Genomic DNA, 14,747 nt, shown 5'->3' with positions numbered 1-14,747 from the left:
GATATCAGGATCATTGGTTGAGGCTGTCGAGGTGGTTTCTGGTTATCATAAATTTTGGGATTTACAGGTTGGGAGGTATTTTTGATATCAGGATCATTGGATGAGGCCATCGAGGTGGTTTCTGGTGATAATAAATTTTGGGATTTACAGATTGGGAGGTATTTTTGATATCAGGATCATTGGATGAGGCTGAGGCTGTCGAGGTGGTTTCTGGTTATAATAAATTTTGGGATTTACAGATTGAGAGATATATTTTATATCAGGATCATTGGATGAGGCTGTCGATGTGGTTTCTGATCATAATAAATTTTGGGATTTACAGATTGGGAGGTATTTTTGATATCAGGATCATTGAATGAGGCTATAGAGGTGTTTTCTGGTTATAATAAATTTTGGGATTTACAGATTGGGAGGTATTTTTGATATCAGGATCATTGGATGAGGCTGTCGAGGTGGTTTCTGGTTATAATACATTTTGGCATTTACAGATTGGGAGGTATTTTTGATATCAGGATCATTGGATGAGGCGATTGAGGTGCTTTCTGGTTATAATAAATTTTGGGATTTACAGATTGGGAGGTATTTTTGATATCCGGATCATTGGATGAGGCTATGGAGGTGGTTTCTGGTTATAATACATTTTGGGATTTACAGATTGGGAGGTATTTTTGATATCAGGATCATTGGATGAGGCTATAGAGGTGGTTTCTGGTTATAATAAATTTTGGGATTTACAGATTGGGAGGTATTTTTGATATCCGGATCATTGGATGAGGCTATAGAGGTGCTTTCTGTTTATAATAAATTTTGGAATTTACAGATTGGGAGGTATTTTTGATATCAGGATCATTGGATGTGGCCATCGAGGTCGTTTCTGGTGATAATAAATTTTGGGATTTACAGATTGGGAGTTATTTTTGATATTATGATCATTGGATGAGGCTATAGAGGTGGTTTCTGGTTATAATAAATTTTGGGATTTACAGATTGGGAGGTATTTTTGATATCAGGATCATTGGATGTGGCCATCGAGGTCGTTTCTGGTGATAATAAATTTTGGCATTTACAGATTGGGAGGTATTTTTGATATCAGGATCATTGGATGAGGCTGTCGAGGTGGTTTCTGGTGATAATAAATTTTGGGATTTACAGATTGAGAGGTATTTTTGATATCAGGATCATTGGATGAGGCTGTCGAGGTGGTTTCTGGTTGTAATAAATTTTGGGATTTACAGGTTGGGAGGTATTTTTGATATCAGGATCATTGTATGAGGCTGTCGAGGTGGTTTCTGGTGATAATAAATTTTGGCATTTACAGATTGGGAGGTATTTTTGATATCAGGATCATTGGATGAGGCTTTAGAGGTGGTTTCTGGTTATCATAAATTTTGGGATTTACAGGTTGGGAGGTATTTTTGATATCAGGATCATTGGATGAGGCCATCGAGGTGGTTTCTGGTGATAATAAATTTTGGCATTTACAGATTGGGAGGTATTTTTGATATCAGGATCATTGGTTGAGGCTGTCGAGGTGGTTTCTGGTTATCATAAATTTTGGGATTTACAGGTTGGGAGGTATTTTTGATATCAGGATCATTGGATGAGGCCATCGAGGTGGTTTCTGGTGATAATAAATTTTGGGATTTACAGATTGGGAGGTATTTTTGATATCAGGATCATTGGATGAGGCTGAGGCTGTCGAGGTGGTTTCTGGTTATAATAAATTTTGGGATTTACAGATTGAGAGATATATTTTATATCAGGATCATTGGATGAGGCTGTCGATGTGGTTTCTGATCATAATAAATTTTGGGATTTACAGATTGGGAGGTATTTTTGATATCAGGATCATTGAATGAGGCTATAGAGGTGTTTTCTGGTTATAATAAATTTTGGCATTTACAGATTGGGAGGTATTTTTGATATCAGGATCATTGGTTGAGGCTGTCGAGGTGGTTTCTGGTTATCATAAATTTTGGGATTTACAGGTTGGGAGGTATTTTTGATATCAGGATCATTGGATGAGGCCATCGAGGTGGTTTCTGGTGATAATAAATTTTGGGATTTACAGATTGGGAGGTATTTTTGATATCAGGATCATTGGATGAGGCTGAGGCTGTCGAGGTGGTTTCTGGTTATAATAAATTTTGGGATTTACAGATTGAGAGATATATTTTATATCAGGATCATTGGATGAGGCTGTCGATGTGGTTTCTGATCATAATAAATTTTGGGATTTACAGATTGGGAGGTATTTTTGATATCAGGATCATTGAATGAGGCTATAGAGGTGTTTTCTGGTTATAATAAATTTTGGGATTTACAGATTGGGAGGTATTTTTGATATCAGGATCATTGGATGAGGCTGTCGAGGTGGTTTCTGGTTATAATACATTTTGGCATTTACAGATTGGGAGGTATTTTTGATATCAGGATCATTGGATGAGGCGATTGAGGTGCTTTCTGGTTATAATAAATTTTGGGATTTACAGATTGGGAGGTATTTTTGATATCCGGATCATTGGATGAGGCTATGGAGGTGGTTTCTGGTTATAATACATTTTGGGATTTACAGATTGGGAGGTATTTTTGATATCAGGATCATTGGATGAGGCTATAGAGGTGGTTTCTGGTTATAATAAATTTTGGGATTTACAGATTGGGAGGTATTTTTGATATCCGGATCATTGGATGAGGCTATAGAGGTGCTTTCTGTTTATAATAAATTTTGGAATTTACAGATTGGGAGGTATTTTTGATATCAGGATCATTGGATGTGGCCATCGAGGTCGTTTCTGGTGATAATAAATTTTGGGATTTACAGATTGGGAGTTATTTTTGATATTATGATCATTGGATGAGGCTATAGAGGTGGTTTCTGGTTATAATAAATTTTGGGATTTACAGATTGGGAGGTATTTTTGATATCAGGATCATTGGATGTGGCCATCGAGGTCGTTTCTGGTGATAATAAATTTTGGCATTTACAGATTGGGAGGTATTTTTGATATCAGGATCATTGGATGAGGCTGTCGAGGTGGTTTCTGGTGATAATAAATTTTGGGATTTACAGATTGAGAGGTATTTTTGATATCAGGATCATTGGATGAGGCTGTCGAGGTGGTTTCTGGTTGTAATAAATTTTGGGATTTACAGGTTGGGAGGTATTTTTGATATCAGGATCATTGTATGAGGCTGTCGAGGTGGTTTCTGGTGATAATAAATTTTGGCATTTACAGATTGGGAGGTATTTTTGATATCAGGATCATTGGATGAGGCTTTAGAGGTGGTTTCTGGTTATCATAAATTTTGGGATTTACAGGTTGGGAGGTATTTTTGATATCAGGATCATTGGATGAGGCCATCGAGGTGGTTTCTGGTGATAATAAATTTTGGCATTTACAGATTGGGAGGTATTTTTGATATCAGGATCATTGGTTGAGGCTGTCGAGGTGGTTTCTGGTTATCATAAATTTTGGGATTTACAGGTTGGGAGGTATTTTTGATATCAGGATCATTGGATGAGGCCATCGAGGTGGTTTCTGGTGATAATAAATTTTGGGATTTACAGATTGGGAGGTATTTTTGATATCAGGATCATTGGATGAGGCTGAGGCTGTCGAGGTGGTTTCTGGTTATAATAAATTTTGGGATTTACAGATTGAGAGATATATTTTATATCAGGATCATTGGATGAGGCTGTCGATGTGGTTTCTGATCATAATAAATTTTGGGATTTACAGATTGGGAGGTATTTTTGATATCAGGATCATTGAATGAGGCTATAGAGGTGTTTTCTGATGATAATAAATTTTGGGATTTGCAGATTGGGAGGTATTTTTGATATCAGGATCATTGGATGAGGCTGTTGAGGTGGTTTCTGGTGATAATAAATTTTGGGATTTACAGATTGGGAGTTATTTTTGATATTATGATCATTGGATGAGGCTATTGAGGTGGTTTCTGGTGATAATAAATTTTGGGATTTACAGATTGGGAGGTATTTTTGATATCCGGATCATTGGATGAGGAACAATAATAAATTTTGGAATTTACAGATTGGGAGGTATTTTTGATATCAGGATCATTGGATGAGGCTATCAAGGTGGTTTCTGGTGATAATAAATTTTGGGATTTACAGATTGGGAGGTATTTTTGATATCAGGATCATTGGATGAGGCTGTCGAGGTGGTTTCTGGTTATAATAATTTTGGGATTTACAGATTGAGAGGTATTTTTTATATCAGGATCATTGGATGAGGCTGTCGATGTGGTTTCTGGTCATAATACATTTTGGGATTTACAGATTGGGAGGTATTTTTGATATCAGGATCATTGGATGAGGCATTGAGGCTGTCGAGGTGGTTTCTGGTTATAATACATTTTGGGATTTACAGATTGGGAGGTATTTTTGATATCAGGATCATTGGATGAAGCGATAGAGGTGCTTTCTGGTTATAATAAATTTTGGGATTTACAGATTGGGAGGTATTTTTGATATCAGGATCATTCGATGAGGCTATGGAGGTGGTTTGTGGTGATAATAAATTTTGGGATTTACAGATTGGGAGGTATTTTTGATATCCAGATCATTGGATGAGGAACAATAATAAATTTTGGAATTTACAGATTGGGAGGTATTTTTGATATCAGTCTCATTCGATGAGGCTATTGAGGTGGTTTCTGGTGATAATAAATTTTGGGATTTACAGATTGGGAGGTATTTTTGATATCCGGATCATTGGATGAGGAACAATAATAAATTTTGGAATTTACAGATTGGGAGGTATTTTTGATATCAGGATCATTGAATGTGGCCATCGAGGTCGTTTCTGGTGATAATAAATTTTGGGATTTACAGATTGGGAGTTATTTTTGATATTAAGATCATTGGATGAGGCTATTGAGGTGGTTTCTGGTGATAATAAATTTTGGCATTTACAGATTGGGAGGTATTTTTTATATCAAGATCATTGGATGAGGCTGCCGAGGTGGTTTCTGGTTATAATAAATTTTGGGATTTACAGGATGGGAGGTATTTTTGATATCAGGATCATTGGATGAGGCCATCGAGGTGCTTTCTGGTTATAATAAATTTTGGGATTTACAGATTGGGAGGTATTTTTGATATCAGGATCATTGGATGAGGCTGTCGAGGTGGTTTCTGGTTTTAATAAATTTAGGGATTTACAGATTGGGAGGTATTTTTGATAACAGGATCATTGGATGAGGCTATAGAGGTGGTTTCTGGTTCTAATAAATTTTGGGATTTACAGATTGGGAGGTATTTTTGATATCCGGATCATTGGATGAGGCGAAAGAGGTGCTTTCTGGTTTTTATAAATTTTGGAATTGACAGATTGGGAGGTATTTTTTAATATCAGGATCATTGGATATGGCCATCGAGGTCGTTTCTGGTGATAATAAATTTTGGGATTTACAGATTGGGAGTTATTTTTGATATTATGATCATTGGATGAGGTAATAGAGGTAGTTTCTGGTTATAATAAATTTTGGGATTTACAGATTGGGAGGTATTTTTGATATCAGGATCATTGGATGAGGCCATCGAGGTGGTTTCTGGTTATAATAAATTTTGGGATTTACAGATTGAGACGTATTTTTAATATCAGGATCATTGGATGAGGCAAAAGAGGTGGTTTCTGGTAATAATAAATTTTGGGATTTACAGATTGGGAGGTATTTTTGATATCAGGATCATTGGATGAGGCTATAGAGGTGGTTTCTGGTTATAATACACTTTTGGATTTACAGATTTGGAGGTATTTTTGATATCAGGATCATTGGATGAGGCCATAGAGGTGGTTTCTGGTTATAATAAATTTTGGGATTTTCAGATTGGGAGGTATTTTTGATATCCGGGTCATTGGATGAGGCTATAGTGGTGCTTTCTGGTTATAATAAATTTTGGAATTTACAGATTGGGAGGTATTTTTGATATCAGGATCATTGGATTTGGCCATGGAGGTCGTTTCTGGTGATAATAAATTTTGGCATTTACAGATTGGGAGGTATATTTGATATCAGGATCATTGGATGAGGCTGTCGAGGTGGTTTCTGGTGATAATAAATTTTGGGATTTACAGATTGAGAGGTATTTTTGATATCAGGATCATTGGATGAGGCCATCGAGGTGGTTTCTGGTGATAATAAATTTTGGCATTTACAGATTGGGAGGTATTTTTGATATCAGGATCATTGGTTGAGGCTGTCGAGGTGGTTTCTGGTTATCATAAATTTTGGGATTTACAGGTTGGGAGGTATTTTTGATATCAGGATCATTGGATGAGGCCATCGAGGTGGTTTCTGGTGATAATAAATTTTGGGATTTACAGATTGGGAGGTATTTTTGATATCAGGATCATTGGATGAGGCTGAGGCTGTCGAGGTGGTTTCTGGTTATAATAAATTTTGGGATTTACAGATTGAGAGATATATTTTATATCAGGATCATTGGATGAGGCTGTCGATGTGGTTTCTGATCATAATAAATTTTGGGATTTACAGATTGGGAGGTATTTTTGATATCAGGATCATTGGATGAGGCCATCGAGGTGGTTTCTGGTGATAATAAATTTTGGCATTTACAGATTGGGAGGTATTTTTGATATCAGGATCATTGGTTGAGGCTGTCGAGGTGGTTTCTGGTTATCATAAATTTTGGGATTTACAGGTTGGGAGGTATTTTTGATATCAGGATCATTGGATGAGGCCATCGAGGTGGTTTCTGGTGATAATAAATTTTGGGATTTACAGATTGGGAGGTATTTTTGATATCAGGATCATTGGATGAGGCTGAGGCTGTCGAGGTGGTTTCTGGTTATAATAAATTTTGGGATTTACAGATTGAGAGATATATTTTATATCAGGATCATTGGATGAGGCTGTCGATGTGGTTTCTGATCATAATAAATTTTGGGATTTACAGATTGGGAGGTATTTTTGATATCAGGATCATTGAATGAGGCTATAGAGGTGTTTTCTGGTTATAATAAATTTTGGCATTTACAGATTGGGAGGTATTTTTGATATCAGGATCATTGGTTGAGGCTGTCGAGGTGGTTTCTGGTTATCATAAATTTTGGGATTTACAGGTTGGGAGGTATTTTTGATATCAGGATCATTGGATGAGGCCATCGAGGTGGTTTCTGGTGATAATAAATTTTGGGATTTACAGATTGGGAGGTATTTTTGATATCAGGATCATTGGATGAGGCTGAGGCTGTCGAGGTGGTTTCTGGTTATAATAAATTTTGGGATTTACAGATTGAGAGATATATTTTATATCAGGATCATTGGATGAGGCTGTCGATGTGGTTTCTGATCATAATAAATTTTGGGATTTACAGATTGGGAGGTATTTTTGATATCAGGATCATTGAATGAGGCTATAGAGGTGTTTTCTGGTTATAATAAATTTTGGGATTTACAGATTGGGAGGTATTTTTGATATCAGGATCATTGGATGAGGCTGTCGAGGTGGTTTCTGGTTATAATACATTTTGGCATTTACAGATTGGGAGGTATTTTTGATATCAGGATCATTGGATGAGGCGATTGAGGTGCTTTCTGGTTATAATAAATTTTGGGATTTACAGATTGGGAGGTATTTTTGATATCCGGATCATTGGATGAGGCTATGGAGGTGGTTTCTGGTTATAATACATTTTGGGATTTACAGATTGGGAGGTATTTTTGATATCAGGATCATTGGATGAGGCTATAGAGGTGGTTTCTGGTTATAATAAATTTTGGGATTTACAGATTGGGAGGTATTTTTGATATCCGGATCATTGGATGAGGCTATAGAGGTGCTTTCTGTTTATAATAAATTTTGGAATTTACAGATTGGGAGGTATTTTTGATATCAGGATCATTGGATGTGGCCATCGAGGTCGTTTCTGGTGATAATAAATTTTGGGATTTACAGATTGGGAGTTATTTTTGATATTATGATCATTGGATGAGGCTATAGAGGTGGTTTCTGGTTATAATAAATTTTGGGATTTACAGATTGGGAGGTATTTTTGATATCAGGATCATTGGATGTGGCCATCGAGGTCGTTTCTGGTGATAATAAATTTTGGCATTTACAGATTGGGAGGTATTTTTGATATCAGGATCATTGGATGAGGCTGTCGAGGTGGTTTCTGGTGATAATAAATTTTGGGATTTACAGATTGAGAGGTATTTTTGATATCAGGATCATTGGATGAGGCTGTCGAGGTGGTTTCTGGTTGTAATAAATTTTGGGATTTACAGGTTGGGAGGTATTTTTGATATCAGGATCATTGTATGAGGCTGTCGAGGTGGTTTCTGGTGATAATAAATTTTGGCATTTACAGATTGGGAGGTATTTTTGATATCAGGATCATTGGATGAGGCTTTAGAGGTGGTTTCTGGTTATAATATATTTTGGGATTTACAGATTGGGAGGTATTTTTGATATCAGGATCATTGGATGAGGCTTTAGAGGTGGTTTCTGGTTATAATACATTTTTGGATTTACAGATTGGGAGGTATTTTTGATATTATGATCATTGGATGAGGCTATTGAGGTGGTTTCTGGTTATAATAAATTTTGGGATTTACAGATTGGGAGGTATCTTTGATATCAGGATCATTGGATGAGGCTGTCGAGGTGGCTTCTGGTTATAATAAATTTTGGGATTTACAGGTTGGGAGGTATTTTTGATATCAGGATCATTGGATGAGGCCATCGAGGTGGTTTCTGGTGATAATAAATTTTGGGATTTACAGATTGGGAGGTATTTTTGATATCAGGATCATTGGATGAGGCTGTCGAGGTGGTCTCTGGTCATAATAAATTTTGGGATTTACAGATTGGGAGGTATTTTTGATATCAGGATCATTGAATGAGGCTATAGAGGTGTTTTCTGATGATAATAAATTTTGGGATTTGCAGATTGGGAGGTATTTTTGATATCAGGATCATTGGATGAGGCTGTCGAGGTGGTTTCTGGTGATAATAAATTTTGGGATTTACAGATTGGGAGTTATTTTTGATATTATGATCATTGGATGAGGCTATTGAGGTGGTTTCTGGTGATAATAAATTTTGGGATTTACAGATTGGGAGGTATTTTTGATATCCGGATCATTGGATGAGGAACAATAATAAATTTTGGAATTTACAGATTGGGAGGTATTTTTGATATCAGGATCATTGGATGAGGCTATCAAGGTGGTTTCTGGTGATAATAAATTTTGGGATTTACAGATTGGGAGGTATTTTTGATATCAGGATCATTGGATGAGGCTGTCGAGGTGGTTTCTGGTTATAATAATTTTGGGATTTACAGATTGAGAGGTATTTTTTATATCAGGATCATTGGATGAGGCTGTCGATGTGGTTTCTGGTCATAATACATTTTGGGATTTACAGACTGGGAGGTATTTTTGATATCAGGATCATTGAATGAGGCTATAGAGGTGTTTTCTGGTTATAATAAATTTTGGGATTTACAGATTGGGAGGTATTTTTGATATCAGGATCATTGGATGAGGCATTGAGGCTGTCGAGGTGGTTTCTGGTTATAATACATTTTGGGATTTACAGATTGGGAGGTATTTTTGATATCAGGATCATTGGATGAAGCGATAGAGGTGCTTTCTGGTTATAATAAATTTTGGGATTTACAGATTGGGAGGTATTTTTGATATCAGGATCATTCGATGAGGCTATGGAGGTGGTTTGTGGTGATAATAAATTTTGGGATTTACAGATTGGGAGGTATTTTTGATATCAGTCTCATTCGATGAGGCTATTGAGGTGGTCTCTGGTGATAATAAATTTTGGGATTTACAGATTGGGAGGTATTTTTGATATCCGGATCATTGGATGAGGAACAATAATAAATTTTGGAATTTACAGATTGGGAGGTATTTTTGATATCAGGATCATTGAATGTGGCCATCGAGGTCGTTTCTGGTGATAATAAATTTTGGCATTTACAGATTGGGAGGTATTTTTTATTTCAAGATCATTGGATGAGGCTGCCGAGGTGGTTTCTGGTTATAATAAATTTTGGGATTTACAGGATGGGAGGTATTTTTGATATCAGGATCATTGGATGAGGCCATCGAGGTGCTTTCTGGTTATAATAAATTTTGGGATTTACAGATTGGGAGGTATTTTTGATATCAGGATCATTGGATGAGGCTGTCGAGGTGGTTTCTGGTTTTAATAAATTTAGGGATTTACAGATTGGGAGGTATTTTTGATATCAGGATCATTGGATGAGGCTATAGAGGTGGTTTCTGGTTATAATAAATTTTGGGATTTACAGATTGGGAGGTATTTTTGATATCCGGATCATTGGATGAGGCGAAAGAGGTGCTTTCTGGTTTTTATAAATTTTGGAATTGACAGATTGGGAGGTATTTTTTAATATCAGGATCATTGGATATGGCCATCGAGGTCGTTTCTGGTGATAATAAATTTTGGGATTTACAGATTGGGAGTTATTTTTGATATTATGATCATTGGATGAGGTAATAGAGGTAGTTTCTGGTTATAATAAATTTTGGGATTTACAGATTGGGAGGTATTTTTGATATCAGGATCATTGGATGAGGCCATCGAGGTGGTTTCTGGTTATAATAAATTTTGGGATTTACAGATTGAGACGTATTTTTAATATCAGGATCATTGGATGAGGCAAAAGAGGTGGTTTCTGGTAATAATAAATTTTGGGATTTACAGATTGGGAGGTATTTTTGATATCAGGATCATTGGATGAGGCTATAGAGGTGGTTTCTGGTTATAATACACTTTTGGATTTACAGATTTGGAGGTATTTTTGATATCAGGATCATTGGATGAGGCCATAGAGGTGGTTTCTGGTTATAATAAATTTTGGGATTTTCAGATTGGGAGGTATTTTTGATATCCGGGTCATTGGATGAGGCTATAGTGGTGCTTTCTGGTTATAATAAATTTTGGAATTTACAGATTGGGAGGTATTTTTGATATCAGGATCATTGGATTTGGCCATGGAGGTCGTTTCTGGTGATAATAAATTTTGGCATTTACAGATTGGGAGGTATATTTGATATCAGGATCATTGGATGAGGCTGTCGAGGTGGTTTCTGGTGATAATAAATTTTGGGATTTACAGATTGAGAGGTATTTTTGATATCAGGATCATTGGATGAGGCCATCGAGGTGGTTTCTGGTGATAATAAATTTTGGCATTTACAGATTGGGAGGTATTTTTGATATCAGGATCATTGGTTGAGGCTGTCGAGGTGGTTTCTGGTTATCATAAATTTTGGGATTTACAGGTTGGGAGGTATTTTTGATATCAGGATCATTGGATGAGGACATCGAGGTGGTTTCTGGTGATAATAAATTTTGGGATTTACAGATTGGGAGGTATTTTTGATATCAGGATCATTGGATGAGGCTGAGGCTGTCGAGGTGGTTTCTGGTTATAATAAATTTTGGGATTTACAGATTGAGAGATATATTTTATATCAGGATCATTGGATGAGGCTGTCGATGTGGTTTCTGATCATAATAAATTTTGGGATTTACAGATTGGGAGGTATTTTTGATATCAGGATCATTGGATGAGGCCATCGAGGTGGTTTCTGGTGATAATAAATTTTGGCATTTACAGATTGGGAGGTATTTTTGATATCAGGATCATTGGTTGAGGCTGTCGAGGTGGTTTCTGGTTATCATAAATTTTGGGATTTACAGGTTGGGAGGTATTTTTGATATCAGGATCATTGGATGAGGCCATCGAGGTGGTTTCTGGTGATAATAAATTTTGGGATTTACAGATTGGGAGGTATTTTTGATATCAGGATCATTGGATGAGGCTGAGGCTGTCGAGGTGGTTTCTGGTTATAATAAATTTTGGGATTTACAGATTGAGAGATATATTTTATATCAGGATCATTGGATGAGGCTGTCGATGTGGTTTCTGATCATAATAAATTTTGGGATTTACAGATTGGGAGGTATTTTTGATATCAGGATCATTGAATGAGGCTATAGAGGTGTTTTCTGGTTATAATAAATTTTGGCATTTACAGATTGGGAGGTATTTTTGATATCAGGATCATTGGTTGAGGCTGTCGAGGTGGTTTCTGGTTATCATAAATTTTGGGATTTACAGGTTGGGAGGTATTTTTGATATCAGGATCATTGGATGAGGCCATCGAGGTGGTTTCTGGTGATAATAAATTTTGGGATTTACAGATTGGGAGGTATTTTTGATATCAGGATCATTGGATGAGGCTGAGGCTGTCGAGGTGGTTTCTGGTTATAATAAATTTTGGGATTTACAGATTGAGAGATATATTTTATATCAGGATCATTGGATGAGGCTGTCGATGTGGTTTCTGATCATAATAAATTTTGGGATTTACAGATTGGGAGGTATTTTTGATATCAGGATCATTGAATGAGGCTCTAGAGGTGTTTTCTGGTTATAATAAATTTTGGGATTTACAGATTGGGAGGTATTTTTGATATCAGGATCATTGGATGAGGCTGTCGAGGTGGTTTCTGGTTATAATACATTTTGGCATTTACAGATTGGGAGGTATTTTTGATATCAGGATCATTGGATGAGGCGATTGAGGTGCTTTCTGGTTATAATAAATTTTGGGATTTACAGATTGGGAGGTATTTTTGATATCCGGATCATTGGTTGAGGCTATGGAGGTGGTTTCTGGTTATAATACATTTTGGGATTTACAGATTGGGAGGTATTTTTGATATCAGGATCATTGGATGAGGCTATAGAGGTGGTTTCTGGTTATAATAAATTTTGGGATTTACAGATTGGGAGGTATTTTTGATATCCGGATCATTGGATGAGGCTATAGAGGTGCTTTCTGTTTATAATAAATTTTGGAATTTACAGATTGGGAGGTATTTTTGATATCAGGATCATTGGATGTGGCCATCGAGGTCGTTTCTGGTGATAATAAATTTTGGGATTTACAGATTGGGAGTTATTTTTGATATTATGATCATTGGATGAGGCTATAGAGGTGGTTTCTGGTTATAATAAATTTTGGGATTTACAGATTGGGAGGTATTTTTGATATCAGGATCATTGGATGTGGCCATCGAGGTCGTTTCTGGTGATAATAAATTTTGGCATTTACAGATTGGGAGGTATTTTTGATATCAGGATCATTGGATGAGGCTGTCGAGGTGGTTTCTGGTGATAATAAATTTTGGGATTTACAGATTGAGAGGTATTTTTGATATCAGGATCATTGGATGAGGCTGTCGAGGTGGTTTCTGGTTGTAATAAATTTTGGGATTTACAGGTTGGGAGGTATTTTTGATATCAGGATCATTGGATGGTGCTATAGAGGTGGTTTCTGGTCATTATAAATTTTGGGATTTACAGATTTGGAGGTATTTTTGATATCAGGATCATTGGACGAGGCTATAGAGGTGGTTTCTGGTTATAATACATTTTGGGAATCCATGCTTATTCTGAAGAGGCAAATATGCGAATGTATCCAAATAATAAGTCTGTGTTTAAAAAAATGTCTTTCGGATTATTTTGTATAAAAAAACTAAAACGACACTTGGGAAAGAGCACACCTCCGCCAGGATGAACAGTTTACGTTTTGTAGCCACTGATACGTCAGATCTGGATTCGGACCTGAACCAGAATCTAATCAGCTTGTTCTTTTCACCTTACCAACTCATTCACCTAGTTTTGTCATTACTCGTCCATATATATTTAAAATATCCTGCTATATATCGTTTTTGGCGCTATCACCCAATGGTGAAGAATCACTGTAAAATTAAAATATTCGCGTTTCCAGATCCGTGTTCGAGTCTTTGTCACACACCCAACTTGTCCATCACGTTTAGTCCAAATTCGTCGAGGACTTTTTGAGATATGCTCACCAACAAACGAAAGCGGGGGGTGGTTGGGGGGGGGGGGTGAAACCATAACCTCCGTACCATTCCAAGATTTCTCCATATTAACATGGCTGTGAAGAATATCTCGCGAAACAAACAAACTCAGGAGACTTAATGAGAAACATGCGGAACAGGTAGACCAACCTTTTCCCCCATACAAGTTAACACCTGGTTAAAAGCAATGAAAGTTTTTAACAAGTTCATCATGTCATGGCTTTTCAGGTTTCATGAACGATAACAATCAAAAACAAAGGTAATCCATTCATTCCTTGCCTTGAGAAGCCATAGATTGACGGTGAGGATGCTATGCAGGTGGATAAAGAGGAAAGTATAAAGAGACCTGTAATGATGTGTGCAGAACGGAATGTCGGACAGGATATTTATTTCATTTATTTTATGACTCGCCTTGAACAACAAGGAAACTGCTCGCTGATTGGTCCATTCTTTGCCGGAGTGACAAGTAAGGGCGGACAGGTGGAGCAAGGGTCAATGATTCGTGAAAAGTTTCGTAGAGGCTGGGCAACTTGTGGTCAAAACATCAAAATTTCACCTGGGAACAGGTACGTTGGATTACTTTAAGCCAGCGATATTGATCGACACTGAGCTTATCACCTTGAGCTTCTCACCTTGAGCTCGACTCCACACGGAATCTGGTTTGACTACAATTACTGCCATGTTTGGTGCGCAGCATTCTTCGACAACTTCTTCTTTAATTACCATTGTACCTCAAGCACAAGACAATGGATCCATTTGTCCCAAATTTCTGGCAAAAATCAAATCAAAATAATTGCATCAATCC

General features: G+C 36.9%; 1 protein-coding gene across 1 annotated transcript in view; it reads right to left on the bottom strand.

The window, feature by feature from the left end:
* The window catches only part of LOC137431195 (sulfotransferase 1B1), a 139,285-nt gene extending 124,957 nt beyond the window's left edge, over positions 1-14,328 (bottom strand). Inside the window, exon 1 of the mRNA XM_078781637.1 lies at positions 14,289-14,328. The gene's annotated coding sequence lies outside the window, so the exon portion shown is untranslated. The remainder of the gene's footprint in view (positions 1-14,288) is intronic.
* Positions 14,329-14,747: the final 419 nt, after the last annotated feature.

This window comes from Myxine glutinosa, chromosome 7 (assembly GCF_964187855.1).
Source record: "Myxine glutinosa chromosome 7, kmMyxGlut1.1, whole genome shotgun sequence".
Lineage (NCBI taxonomy): Eukaryota > Metazoa > Chordata > Myxini > Myxiniformes > Myxinidae > Myxine > Myxine glutinosa.
This window is presented reverse-complemented; position numbering and strand designations above follow the sequence as displayed.